This window comes from Chinchilla lanigera, unplaced genomic scaffold (genome assembly GCF_000276665.1).
Source record: "Chinchilla lanigera isolate Chin_1 unplaced genomic scaffold, ChiLan1.0 scaffold00008, whole genome shotgun sequence".
NCBI lineage: Eukaryota > Metazoa > Chordata > Mammalia > Rodentia > Chinchillidae > Chinchilla > Chinchilla lanigera.
The window spans coordinates 10,111,292-10,126,687 of NW_004955409.1; the positions used below are offsets into that span (position 1 = coordinate 10,111,292).

A 15,396-nucleotide genomic window follows, 5' to 3' on the forward strand; every position below is an offset into this window, starting at 1 on the left:
CGGGGAGAGGAAGCGCGCCCGGCCCGGCGGCCCGGCCGCCCGGCACCGCTACGAGGTGGTGGCGGAGCTGGGCCCCGAGGAGGTGCGCTGGTTCTACCGGGAGGACAAGAAGACCTGGAAGCCTTTCATCGGCTACGACTCGCTGCGCATCGAGCTCGCCTTCCGGACGCTGCTGCGGGCGCCCGGCGCCCGGGCCCGCGACGACGACCTCGCTTGCGGCCCGGCGGCCCCCGAGCGCTCCGCCGAGGACGACTACGAGGAGGGGGACCGCGCCTGCGGCTTCTGCCCGCGCGCGGCGGGGCGCGAGCCCGACGCCGAGGGGCTGGTGCACATCGAGCCGGTGTGCGTGCGCGGCGGCCTCTACGAGGTGGATGTGACCCAGGGGGAGTGCTACCCGGTGTACTGGAACCGTAAGTGGCCGGCCGGGGTCGGGCGGGCTGGGGACCGGGCGGCGGAGACTGGGGCGCGGGAGTCCTGGCGCGCGGGCAGCGGGGACTGCGGAAGGTGCGGGGCGCAGGAGCAGACCCAGAGCCCAAGCTGCCCGGGCTCGGCAGGAGAGGATGCCGCCGGGATGGCGCCTCTGGGCGAGCCGAGCGTGGCTGCCACCCCTGGAGGTGATCCTGGAACGGATCCCCAGTCCGAGAGGGATCTCACTCGGTCCCCTGCACCCCGAACCGCCGGTGACTTAAGTAGCAGCCTGATGTTCTCTGGAGAGGGTAGTTTTGAGAGGATCCGCAGGAGAATCAACCGTTCAGTTACGGGCTCAGGAAAAGAAAATTAATCCCTGGCGGGAAAGGCAAGGCGATGTGTTGTTCCCGCTGGGTGCGCCCTGGAGAGGTGGAAGGCACTGCGGGAAGCAGTTCTGTCAGGTGGGACCGCGCACTCCGAGAATATGCGTTTTTTCTCTTAGGTCTTTATTTATATATACATGTTTTTATTTTTAACTCTCAGTCTTGGAAAATAACAAACCTTGTGCCTCATCTGTAAAACGGGGATGTTGGAAATGAGAAAGTGTACCTTTAAAGGGCGTGGAACAGTGCTTAGCACATATGTGTGAGTAGTGTTAGACAACAACACAGCTGGAGGAAGGCGATAGCAGATACCTTACACTGCATACAGAGTATTACATGTTACATATGTGGTATATACTAGATACTCAATATTAATAGAAGCTCTTAGCCACCGTTAGGATCCTAACTCAAATGCCTTCGTTGATTGTCACTACCTTTAGGTCCTCCACACACCTGACAGCTTTCTGCTTTGTAGTAATAAATGGCTTAGCTTCCTTGCAAATATTTAGTAGCTTGTGAGCAGAGTCCATCACCTTTATCTGTGTGCTCTGATAAGTCTGACTATAGTTAGAACTCCATAACCATGAATTGAATCATGACCTGGTGAATGCACTTTGGTGATTCTGATAATGTTAAAATACTCATATGGTAAGGGTGAGTTACTAATAGCAATTAGAACTTGTGCCAGATCATCACATGGACTAGCAGGAAATGTATTGCTCTTGAAGATGACGAGAAAAGCATTTGTTAAACACTGTTTAAGGTCAGATGCATGTGGCATCTGTTAAATCACTCGTTCCTTTTGGCTGTAAGCTTATTAAGGAGAGGGTATGCTTGTATTCACTTCTTCAGTGCCTTCGTATTTACTAGATGATCGTATGTGTTAACGATATTTGTGTATTACTGAATGGTTGTATATGTTAACATGGTACTCGTGTAAAGGCACTAGGAAAGGTAAGGAAAAGAAGTGTGTTCATTGTTCAGTAGCTCCCCACTCTGTTTTCTTGAAATGACCTAAACATTACCGTAGATTTTTATTTTCCTGAAGATAGAAGCACAAGGATTTAGTGGAGCCAGAAAGTAGGGTAAAAATGCAGGGATCCCTTGGAGAGGGGACTGGAAATCAGGACTGATGAATCTTACCTTAGATTGAACTGAAGTATAGTCACCTAGAGTACCGTGTGCTCTTCCAGTTTATGATAAAATTTTTCATATCTTCGTGGTTGCTTCACTGTTTACAAATGATTTTTGACACTCCGTGTTTCACTGTGATAGCAAATTAGTGCTTTCATGACATGAAGCAATGGATCCAGTGAAATTAACGAACTTGTTCAAGGTCACTCAGCTAGAAAGTGATAAAGCAATTCATTGCATTAGTCCAGTGGGAAATACAGTGCAGCGTCCAAAAAGCTTCTGACCCATCGGATGGTGTGGGCATTAGGAAAGCTTCCCACAGGGATGTAAGACTGAGTCTGGAAGGATGAGTTTAGTCAGGCAGAGGAGGAAGCAGGGAATTAGAAGGGCATTTGCCCTAGATGGAGCGCCATATGCAAGGACATAGTAGCACATGAAAATCCTGTGGGGGGCCTCATGAGGAAATAAGGCCCAGCAAGGGCCAAGATACACTGGTGGGTTTGGGATTTGACCATCCATGGGGTGCAGATATGAGGGCTGAGGTCTGATCTGCACAGCAGCACATGAATGGTACATCTGGGTGGATGTGTAGTGCTGAGGAATTTGGACTTCATTCTGTGAGTAGCAGTGACCAGTTGAAGGTTGTCCATTACAAGTAGGTGAGATTAGTGCCTAGCAAAGGTGGGATTGGAGAATGGGAACCAAAATGTCACTAGATACTGGTGTTGTAAATCAGTCAAGAAATGGTAAAGGCCTACAAAAGTTGACTGAAGATAATATGGAGTCAGGCTTCTCCAGTCTTCTTTCCTAGAGCAGGTAACTATAAGGCCAAGTCTGTTTTATCGATTACTTTGTTAATATAAGAGCAACACCTATTTTGTCTCCATCTTAGCATTTTCTTTATGTACAATTCTGTTCGTGTCCAGGGATACCATTCAATCTACAATGAAAGCAGAGTTTTCTGTGATATTCTTTAATTTTCCATTTCTCCCCAAATCCTGCGTAACTTTGTTCTAATTGATTCTTCAGGTCTCTGTGGCTTACAGAAGTTTTCACTGTTCCTGGGAAAGCTCAATCCCAGATGGTCTCTTCATTCTTTTTTAATCCCAGTACCGGGAATCAAACTCACGACCTTGCGCTTGCCAGGCAGGTACTGTGCCACTGAGCTAAATCCCCAGCCCCTCCTCTTCATTCTTTTTTCAAGTGGTGTAACTCTTACAGTACTTTGCAACTTTTGACCATTTTCCTTTTCCTTTTTTTATCTTTTTGGAAACTTTCTGAATAGTGATAATGAAAGGTTTAAAAAAAAGTCCAGCAAGTGGCTTCATCAAATGGTGGTAGGAGTCCATTGGCTATATAGATTTTTGTGGCCTAATTCAGCCAACTGCATCAGGATATCAGGGTAAACAAGTGAGCTCTACCTAGTCTTAAAAAAGTATTAATTTACTTTTTCTTGTGAATTTTACTTGGGGCTGGGGATTTAGCTCAGCGGCAAAGCGCCTGCCTGGCAAGCGCAAGGTCGTGAGTTCAGTTCCCAGTACCGGAGAAAAACCAAAAAAAAAAGAAAGTGAATTTTACTCACAGGTAAAATTTAAACCATTGTGCCTCTACATGAATCAAAAAAACAAAATTCTTGTGTAGATGGAAGTCAGTATTATTACCTATGAAAGAATAAATTGTAGGCTTTTATTTTTGTTTTATCATGTTTATATGTTCTTCTAGCTGCATGTGGGCATATTAGATAACAATTGACCGTTGCTGAGTAACGGTAAGTGAACTTTCCACCAGCAGTGCTCCTCCTAAGCTACTTGTGTTCACTTCATAAGCATGTTTTGGGGGTTATTATATGAAATATGTTTAGAAGAGTCATTAGTACATAGTACTCAGTATTAACTATGTGTAGATTCTAAAAACTGTGGGCATTATTCTTAGAAGATTACATAAAGATTTATAAGGTTAACCAGTGCAAAATTGTTGAACGCTCATAGTTTTTTGTTACTAGCTTGTGAGGTGAAAGAATTTGTAAAGAACACTGGAAAGAAAGCGGCCAAAGCATTTAGTAATAGCTGCTGGGAAGATACATGGAAAAGCATAGTATATGAGGTTAGAGCAGTCTCATAACAGTATTGATGGCTTTGGTGTGTACAGTGTATATTAGACATAATTTCCATTCATTGATCAATTTATTACAGATTTTTTATTGACCAAAATTTTACTATAAATGGCAAGTGTCTCCTCTTTCCCATTCTCATAAGGCCTGCTTACATTGTTATAATTTTAAACCATTTTCAGTTTCAGATACTTTAGAAATTAACCAGTTGTCTTCATGATATAATGAAATCCAGGGAAAATTATATTTCCAACAAAATGAGGTAGAAAAACTAGAACTTTTCCCTCAAATGCCCAGTGCTGATTAAATTTGCATGAACGTAACCATGTTATTTATTCAAGCATGAATAGCTGCTGAAGGTATAGTTTAGTGATAGAGCACTTGCTTGCCTAGCACATGTGGGACCTTAGGTTCAATCCCCAGTACTGCCAAAAGCAAAACAAAACAAAAACACCAGAACAGCAACAATGATGAATAACAATCCTTTATGTGACATAGGGCATTAGGAGAGAATAATGTAGTCCAAGGGTATAACATTTTTGTTTTTGTTTTTGTTTTGGTACCAGGTATCAAACTCATGACCTCATGCTTGTCAGGCAGGCACTGTGCCGCTGAGCTATATCCCCAGCTCATGTCCAAGGGTATGAAAGATACCTTTTCTTGATTAGTTTCTGTCTCCAGTTAAGCAGGATTTAGGAAGTACAGGCCAGCTATTCATATGCCCAACACTAAAAATTGTTACTAGAGACTTTTCTCTCTGAGCTACATTGTCCCTCACTAGCCTTGACTGGAGATAAGCCTTGGGCTGCATTGGAATTCTGAGTGCTCAGTTTATTTAGAACCTGGCAGAAACTGCCCGAGAACCCACCACATCTCAGATCAAGTCTGCCTTAGAGTGCATATTTCAGAACCTGCTGAGACAGCGCAAGGATGTGACTGGCTAGTGATGCACATGGAGCCCAGGCCTTGGTCCTGCCTGATCAGAGCATCTGAGCCTACTTTCTCTTTGCCACCAGATGCATAAGTTTAAAAACTGATTTGGTATCATCTATTGACCCACCTTGTTTGTATCTGGCTTTAATAGAATAATGCATGTTGTTCAAATGCTACAAATGTTTACAGTACTGAGTGTGGTTTTCTTTTTTCTGTCAACCCTGTCTTTTCTTTCCTCCTGTTCTATTTTGTCATAAAGGAAACTTATTGTACTCTTCCCTCACCCAAGCTTTATTTCCTGGGTCTTTTATCTCCACATCAACTCCTGTGGTTTGTGTTTTGTTGAGATCTTTGATGTCTGGAACCATATGGCCAGTCCTTTTTTGTAGAGAACAAGAAAAGCCTGGATGTGCTAGTTGAGGCCTCACTGAGAACGATGGGCACTAAGGAGGTGGAGGGTGGAAGATGACTGGGAGAAGAAGGAAAAGGGTGAGTCTGTTATAGAAACCTAAAATGAAGATTATTGGCAGGAGATTAGATAGTTTTAGAATTTCTCATAGTTGGGAAATCTGATATTATCAGAAAAAGCTGACAGCACTAATAAAAGCTATAGATAGAGACAGTCCCGTCCTTTTTTTTGGTCATACATTCCTAAAAGGAATTAAAAGGTGGAATAAAGGAAAAATGTTTTCTAAAGTTACTATATATATCCTACAATTCTTTTGATTGTGTATCTATAAAGGAATGAAATGCGTAATACACATATTCTGGATACCCCTGTGTTAGGGAACAATTGAAGTTTAATATGGTAAAAAGTAGGAATAGTCTGTGCTCAGCAACAAATACAGAAAATTAATAGATAATACAGAAGTAATTCTATCTTATATAGTGCTTTCCTTATCAGAGTGCTAGCAAGAATAAATTTTATATTGATTAATATTTATTCTATTGTTTTACTACATTAAACTATACCTAGATAATGTTTGTGACTATTGTTTTTTATGTTCAAATAAAGTCTGTTGAATAATTGGCAGGAGCCAGAGTAGCCTTTGGAAATTACATTATTATTGGTATTTCTGTGTCCCAAGACTTCAGATAAAGTATCTGGAAATCTTAGAGAAATACTTACAAATTCCATCTGCATGGTGGATGGCATTTCCAAATCGTTGTAAGTCGCTTTTGTGTGCTAGAATATAATTTTAACTGTATGAATAGAAATCTCTCTATTACTAATTCTCCCTCTGACTGCTTCTCAGTGGGTGTTATTCTGACCGTTGATACAGAGTAGCTCTTGAGGCACATGAGATGAGACGAGGAAGTGGATGAACTACGCTAAAACTGAAGATTTCTGAGTCATGTGCCCTGGTACTTGATGTGCAGTTACACGAGATGATAACAGGGAGCAGAATTGGAATTGCTTCTATACAGTAGAAACAACACAGTTAAATGTTACCCTACTCTTACATTTTGTTATCCTAAATGATCCACTTCTGGTTCTTATTTTATTGATTGAATCCATTATTCTCCTTCTATGGAATTGTTTGTAGCTAGGCCTCACAAGTAGCCCTTGTCCACCTGATTCGCTCACGTAGACTGTCAGTAAATCTACATTTGAACATCTGCTATGTATTTTAATCTTCCTTCAAGTTTGTTTGTAAAGTGGAAAATAAAGTCTTTGCTTTGAACCAAAAGACAATCATCAGAAAAAGAATCTACTTCAGAGTAGCCAGAGAGGTTGTTGAGCATCACTCAAACTGAGAAAGGCGCGGCGTGGCTGCTCGAGCACTGTCAATGGCCCTTACTCTTCCCATATGGCTGTCCGCTGCTGAAATGAGCTTTACTGCACTGCTGGGGTTAAATGAGAGTGGAGGACCTGTCTGCAAGGTTTATCAACAGTACTCATCTTCCTCAACATTCTCCTTGTAAAGCCAACTATGAATACATTTCCTATTTAAAATTAGCACAAGGCGCTCATATTCTGTTCTTTGGCTTTTACTAGAAAAAAATGACACCTTGTGCAGAGTCTGCCAGAAAAACTATACATCAGGAAAAGAAAAACTTGCATAAATATTTTAAAATTTATTAAGATTTCATGAGATTAATACGTTACCTTTGGTCTCTACCATTTCAAGAGGTGCTCAAGAGGATAGCCATTAGCTTCCAGACATTTATTAGTATGACAAACTGCTGCTTAGGTAACCTTGGTCATTGAGATTGCTGCACATGCATGCATTTTCAGTTTCTCTAGGGGCCATCACTGTCATGGACTTTCTGTGAGACACGATATCTTCTAGAGTCCCCCATACAAGGGTAACACCATCTGCTGAGAAAACATCATACTTTCTGTTTTTTCAAAAACAAAATCCTGAAGTGTGTATACATGTTTTTGGTGGACTCTGTATTGTAGGATATCTTCCTAGATATAGTTGCTGTTTATTCTTTTAAGCTATTTACTACTTAACCTATTGCAGTATTTTGTATAAACTACATTCTTTTATGCTTTTATACTTTTTTCTTGTTGGAGAGCAGTATGTAACGCCACCTCGCAGTAAATGCCCCAATCCTGGAATGCAGGATAAGACTTATTTCAGATTTTTTCATGGAAAGACTTACAACTGTTGGAGAACACAACAGGCCATGTAACATTTGTTTTCAAGTCCTTTCACCATATCACAACTTACCAGTATTTTCTCTGCCAGCTACCTGCATTAGTTCTAAGTGGCTTTTCTAGAGGGGCAGCGTTGTATAGTGGTTGAGAATATAAAGGACCGCTGGAGGCAGATCATCTGAACTCAGATCCCATCTGTGCCATGTGGTATCTGTGTGACCTTAGTCAACTAAAATTCTCGTCGTTTTCTCTGAAAAAAATGTGGACAGTGGTACCCGCCTTTTAGAATTATTTTAATAAATTATTTAAAACATTTAAAGATCTTAAAACACAACAAATAGAGCATTCTGTATAACTTTGTTATTCTACCTTTTCTATTTCTCCACATTTACAAACTACCTGATATTCTTGGATCTCCTTTTGATTTGTAGTCTTTCCTGATGTCGGATTTTCCTAGCCTGCTGTCTTGATAATAACTTCTCAAATAGGCAGAGCCCAAGGGCCCCTGTTATTGTTGTCCACCTTTGTGATTCGTGCCTATCTCTGAGGCTGCACTGTCTTTAGTCTTCCTGCTTGGCCCAGTTATTCCCTCACAGATTTACTGCCTGTGGAAAGAGGAATTCATTTCCATAGAAGCATTCTAAATTCTTGAGTATCTTTTTTTTTTTTCTTTTGGTATGTAGATTTTGTCAACAAATATGGCAAGTATAAACTGTACTCCCAAAGCTCATTTAGATCATCTCTACCACCTACCAAGATTTTTGGTACAATTGAGAACTTTATAGTTTTCTAAAAGATTGCTCAGTTTTCAGTTGCAGAGCCAGTAGTGTTCTTGGTTTCCTGCCATGTTGGCAAGGAAAAAATAGCCCACAACAAAGTCTCATAGTTCAGGAGACTTCAGCCTGCAAACTAAGGACGACTCTTAACTGATCTGCAATTGAACTAGCAGTAATAGGGATGGCAGCTATGCTCAGGCATCTTCTAGAATACTGAACTTAAAATAATCTGCAGTCTATCCTTAGCCCAGGGATTTGGGGAAGCCATCCCTTCCCCAACTTTGGCAATAAAAGCATATGGGCTTTGGGTGAATCTTTGCTTTATTGTAGCTGCCTGACTTTGGACAAGTGATAAGCTCTCATGGCCTAGTTTCTCCTTTGAAAATAAGGATCATTCCTGCCTCACAGAGGTATTATCAAGCTAATGATGCAATATTGCTATTAAGATTCAGTCAAAATATGTATGGGTACATAGAGAAGGTACTTAGTACGGTGTTATTGTGTCTAAGCCCAGCCAGTATGGTTTTCTAGAACTAGAAACCTTTTTTTCTGGAAATTAAAAATGATGTGATAGACCTGTTTTACTTGTGAAAAAGAAGTTTGGAAAGCTGTGACTCTTGCAGAGCTGCTTCAGCCTAAACTTAATGACTGTATACGTATGCATATATACACATACTTGATTTATTTCCATGTGCTCATTACCTGTTTAATCACCTGTGAGTTCTGAGAATCATGATGGAATGTCACACTTGAGGGTCCTTAGTCCTCCTGCAGTCTTGAGACTGAGCCAAATGAAGATGAGGACATTGGAAGACACTTCAGTCTCTGAATTGACCAGTTGTGTTCCTTTCTCTGCAAATGGCATCTTAGACTAGTAGTTTTTAGATTTCACTGAGCCTGATAATGAGGAAGACTGTTAAGACTATACATTCTCCAATCTCGTCCGTCGAGATGTGATTTGAGAGATCTGAGCTGGGCCTGAGAATCTTCCTTTTTAATATCCCAAGAAATTCTGATTATAGGGGATGTATTGATGTCTTAGTTACTTTCCTTGTCACTGGGACAAGATATGTGACACCCACAATTTAAAGGAGGAGAGATTGTTTGAGCTAACAGTTATCTGGCTGTAAGGCAGAAACTGCGCAATGGAAGAACCTGGGCATCAAAACCTGCTTATGTCATGGCAGCCAAGAAACAGAGAAAGAAGGGAGGAGCCGGGGAGAGAGAGCTAACTTTCCGGATCATACCCCCAGTTACTCGCCCCTTCAAGCCAGGCCCCACCTTTTAACAGCATACTCAGCTGCTGAACTCATTAGAAGATGTATTCATTGATGAACATCAGGCCCCATGATCGAATCACCTTCCAAAAGCCCTGCCCCAAGCACAGGAGAGTTTTGGGGAACATTCTACCCCAACCCCCAAAATACTCATGTACATCTCTATCCAAATACATTTAGTCCATCTCTAAGAGTTGCCAAAGTTTTAAAACTTTTAAGAGTTTTAAAAGTTCCAAATGCAAGGGATTGGGCTTTGTTTTGATACAGCATTGCTGAAAAGTCTAACTTCAGAGTCTCTGAAACCCTAAGCAAACTTAGCTAAGAGTCCCTATAAAAATCAAAAAAGGTTAAATGCTTTCAATATATAATGGCGCAGGGTAAATATGTCCATTTTAAAGGAACAGGAGGATAGAAAGGAATTGGATCAAAGCAAGACTGAAACCCTATAGGGCAAAAGTTAAAGCCTATAGTTCCATGTCCAGCACCGAGGGCAAGTCATGGCAAGATGAGTTCCAAAAGATGTGAGTATCCTTACCTCTATGATATTGCAGGTTGTCTTGGGATGGCTTTGCTCCCTTCCATGACCAGTTCCTAGGGTTTCTGCTGCACTTTTGCCCTCACTCTTAGAGCATCATGCACTGCTCTCTCAGGGAACTATTGCCTAGTCTCCCAGGCCTTTCTGAAATCTGAGTGGAAGCCTCCCTGACCCAACAACTTTTGCATTCCATATACCTGAAAAACTAGCACCATATGGATGGCACCAACATCTGTGCCTAGCACAAGCAATGGACAGGCCCTCTTGGATCATGGCTACAGAGGCCTCTTAAGTGCCTGGATGGCTGAACACTGTGAAACAAATACTGGGAAGCCAACTTGCTAGTGAAGTGGCCGTTCTAGAACAAAGGACCCATGGCCTCTCTTCTCAAAGCTTTACAGTTTTGTACCTTTGAACCTGTGAAAGGTGAGGTCTTACTAATTTCTGAAATACCCTCAGGGCACCTTTCCTGTTGTCCCAGTGCAAGGGATTTGGCTTTGTTTTGATAACAGCCATGCTCTCCATGGCCCCAACTTTGCAGGTACTTCTTTCTGACAAAACCATGGACTTTTAAAATCATTTAATTCTGCCATTTGCAACTGATTCTCACATTTGCAACTGATTCTCACTATAGATTTTGCTAAAAGCAGCAGGCAGTACCCATGCTACAGCCTGAACACAGCCTTGAAATTTCCTTCAGCCTTGAAATTGCCTTCATCAATTTGTTCCTAGTGAAACCTCTTGAGCCTGACCATTACTGTCTGCATTTCTCTCAGCATTCTTCTGAACCCTGACCAGTATCTCTTATTAATCTCAATCTATAGCATAGTAGAGCTTCACTTGCTGGCATTTCCAAACCTTTTCACAGTCTTCCTGTATACTACTTCCAAAGGCTTTGAAGCATGTGGTCAGGTACAGACATGGCAGTGACCCCACTCCCAGTACCAAAATCTGTCTTAGTCGCTTTCCACATATAATTGCCTTCCAAACCCCCTGCCTCTGAGAACATGAGAATTTCAGGGAATATTCTAGATCAGTGAGGGCATATCTTTTATAGACAAGTTCCCAAACTGCAACCCAAAATTCATTTATAGCAAAGTGCCAATGCTGCAATTAAACCTGAATAGTGTTTTAATTAAAAAAAAAAAAAAACAAAAAAAAAAAACTCATACATTCACATCCTTGTGCTAAAAGAAAAACATGCATGCCATAGGTTCGCCACCACTGTTCTAGATCTAAACCACAAGAATTGGCCTCACTTTCGTAGTCAGGCCAAGGTTGCATTTCAACAGGTTCTAGGAGAATTAGCCTTCCCATTATCACTTGGTATCTTTATTGCATCTCTGTTTTAGCATTTGCTTATTGCTCTGTTGTTCCTTGGTTCTGGCAGGTTCCTCTCTCAAGTCTGCACCACAGAGCAGGTACTTGGGTTTGCTGTCATTCCATCTTTCCTATGAACTGATCTATGAAAAAGAACCTGCAAGGGGGTACAATTTCTCTTTGTATCTGAATCCTTAGGAGCTCTACACTCACTGTAGCCCACACTTGACCTTAGCAATTAAACTTTTAGCTAAAATCTGTACCCTGTCCCCAGTAAGCAAAAGCTTACATCTTGTTTCTCCCTATCCTCCTTAGACATTGTATGAGTTGCCCCATGATGTCAACTGCATGACAGGTTCTAGAAGAATTGTAGTTACATAAATAAAAAAGTTTTCTTGTTTTAAGGGTAGGAATGATGTACTTTAACTTTTCTACAGCCTAAGCAACTTTTTTAAAGAGATTTAAAAAAAACTATATTCTCTTCATTCTTGAAAGGTATTTGTGCTGGTTGTATAATCTGAGGTTGATATTTTTATATCTTTCAGAACTTTAAACATGCTACTGCATTGTCTTTCATTTGCATATAGTCTGATGAGAAGTTTGCTGTTATTTTTATAGTTGTTCTTCTAGGTGTTATCTTTTATGGTAGCACTCTCCCTACTTTTTTAATGACTTTTGGACATTTTATTATGTGTATCTTGGTGTGGCTTGCCTCATAGTTTATCTACATAGAATTTGTTGAGATTCTAGGAGGTGTGTGGGTTTATGGTTTTCATGAAGTCTGTGCAATGTTTGGCTCTTTCTCCCAATTTATTTTTCTGTTCACCTTATGCCATTTCTTGGATGCCTACTCCATGAAAGTTAATCTGCTAGATATCACACCACAGCTCTGTGCTTTTGGACTTAGCCCACAGCTCTGTGCGTTTTTCTTTCTTTTTTTTTTTTTTTTCTTTGTGTTTCATTTTAAAAAGTTTCTTTTGCTATGTTTTTGAGTGAATATGACCTGTTTTTATAATGTGAACATGGAGAACCTTACTAATTTTCTTCACTGTCTAATCGTGTCAATCTCATTGTATATATTTTTTCATTTCTTATACTATATTTTCTATCTCCAGAAGTTCAGTTTAGGCAAATTTTTGTATCTTCTATTTCCTTTTTGATAATGTTCATATTTTCCTCTACCTTCTAGGATCTAGGAAGTGTAATGATTGTTTTTAATATTTTTTTCTGCTAATTTTACCGTCTGTGTTATTTCTGGGTCTATTTCTGTTGACTGACTTTTCTCTTGGGTTATATTTTTGTGCTCTGAGTACCTGATGGGTTTCTTTAGATTTTGTGAGACTCATTCATTCAGTTTTGTCAAGCTTTGTTCTTATACACGGTTACATTACCTTAGTTTGATCTTGTCAAGACTTTCTGAGGACATTCCTCAGCCCCGTGGACTCAGTCTCCGTATCCTGGCTGATTAGAACATAATGACCAGGCACAGTTGGATGAGGAAATGTGCAGAGGGTGTCTGCACACTGCAGACCAAAGGTTTCAGTCCAAGGCCTGGAGTTCACTGCAGTGTCCTTGTATGTCCATATTAGGAGGCCAGTGGGCTGGGAGGGAAGGCTGAAGGATCCGAGGTGGAAGCCAAAGAGTCTGCGCTATAAGCCAGGCAGTGACATCCAAGCTGAAGGCGAAGACTGGAGCTACTCCAAAGAACAGGATCCAGTCCATCCTCCCTCATTTCTCCTTTATACTGTCCAGGCAATGAGCTGCCCTAGGCTGTGGAATTGCTGAGCCGATTTAGTTAAGATTCTAAACTTCTCAAAGTGACACAGTCAGCCATTATACTGATAATTACATTCATCATGGAGAGTTGGTACATGTCCATGTATGTAACACACCTTAATTATGTTTACATACCCTTCTGCTCTCCTCCTCCATCCTATTTCTTGGTCCCCTTTCCATTTGCAGTTTCCTGTTATCTATCATTCCTTTGCTCTTTATTTGTGCTTTGGGTTTCTCAAATAAGAAAAATGATGCAATGTTAAAGCTTTTGTGTCTGATTTACTTCACTTAACATTATGGTCTTGAGGTGCATCCATTTTCCTACAAATGACTCAAATTGTGGAAACTTGCATCTGCACCCATTGGCATTGTGAAATTTGACTACATGATTGTTCTCTTTCTTTCTACCTTGCTCCTCTTTTCTAAAAAATGATTTTAGTTTTTCTTTTGGTTTGTACCCAATTTAGAGTTTAAATTCTGAGATGATTGTGTTTCATTTATAGTTGATCCTCCGGATGAATAATTATTGTGACATTTTGATGTTTGCCATCTTCCTAAATGATGCACTTTTTTTGTAATGTGAATTATTTAGTTTTTAATAATTTTTAAAATGTTAATTAATTCACCAAGTTTTATCTGGTATCTACTGGTAAGGGAAGGGAATGGACACTCTCCTGAGAGAAATTTGTTCTGCACTTTAAGCCTTAAGAAAGAAAGTAATGGGCAGAAGGAATGCCATGTTTAAAGTCTTGGAACCGTGAAGGAGGATAATGCATTCAGAGGTCCTGTTTGGCTGAAGCATTGGGAATAAGGTAGAAAAGTGTAGAAGAAGAAAACTAGAGCAATGGGGACTAGATGGGATGAGCTTTTCATACTGAGAATTTAAATTTTGCCTGTGAGAGTGAGATATTCTGTGGTATAAAGTGGGGAAGTAACTTGATCAAATTTTCAGTTTTAGTTTCCAGTTTGGTAGCATTGTGGACAATAAGTGGAAAACTAGAAAAAGTTAGCTCATCACCTTAGGGAGTTAGTGCAGAATTCTAGGTGAGACAGGGTCTGAGTCTGGGTGACACGCTGAGTGATCATTGGAGGGGTGAAGGAAGATGTTAAGGATGTAGAGTGTACAGTATCAGTGCATTATGAGTAAGGAGTCCAATTTATATCTAATGTTTTCTAACTTGTTTGGATTGTGGGAGAGTAGATTTCCTACCCGACCCCACCTTGGGGTGACAGAGGAAAGCTAAAAGTTAATTTTGACATATTATGTTACTAAGGCTTCTGCTGCATAGCCAGATAGAAGAAAACATCCAGTGGGCAGGTGAGTGTATAGATCTGGAGTTCAGAAGAAAATAGTGCTGGAATTCAGATGCAAAGATCATTGGTATTTAAACCAGTGGCCTCTAAAATGAAGTGCTATGTAAGCACCGTATTTCAGGATGGTGTAATGGAAATACCTGAGTTTATATATACTTTCAATTTCATTCTTTCAATTTTTCTGTTCCAGCTCTTATAACGAATAATACATTTTAGAACATATACATATATATAAAATTTGCAAATATGTATATGTGAGAATGGGCTGAAAATATTTTTAGTTTTCGTGGTTGATCAAATTTGTGAATAACTAATTTGACTTACTGGGAACCCATGGTCACTTACGAATATTTTACTTTATAATGCATAACCTGAAGAACTTCTTTTAAAGTATATATTTGTGGGCCCTATCTCCAGAGACTGTTTGTTAATTTGTGTAGGAAGGAATCTGAAAAATCTTTTTTTTTTTTTTTTTTGTTTTTGTTTTTGTTTTTCTCCGGTACCAGGAACCGAACTCATGACCTTGCACTTGCCAGGCAGGCGCTTTGCTGCTGAGCTAAATCCCCAGCCCCTTGAAAAATCTTTTCATGTAATTCATCAAGTGATTCTGGTACTCAGCCATATTTGGAAAGCATAGGTTAAAACCATGAAAAACATTAAGTAGAAAGAAAAGTTTGAGCCAGGGATGGTGGCACATGCCTGTAATCCTAGCACTCAAGAGGCTAGGCAGGAGTATCTCACTATGAGTTCAAAGCCAGCCTGGGCTACATAAGTCAGTTTAAAGCCAGCTTGCACTACATGGTGAGACTCTGTCTCAAAAAA

General features: G+C 40.6%; 1 protein-coding gene across 2 annotated transcripts in view; it reads left to right on the forward strand.

The window, feature by feature from the left end:
• Positions 1-7: 7 nt before the first annotated feature.
• Ddhd1 (DDHD domain containing 1) overlaps positions 8-15,396 on the forward strand; it is a gene marked incomplete at its 5' end in the record, with an annotated part of 74,305 nt that continues 58,916 nt past the window's right edge. For both annotated transcript variants that reach the window (XM_005376772.2, XM_013510321.1), the window contains 1 exon segment: positions 8-410.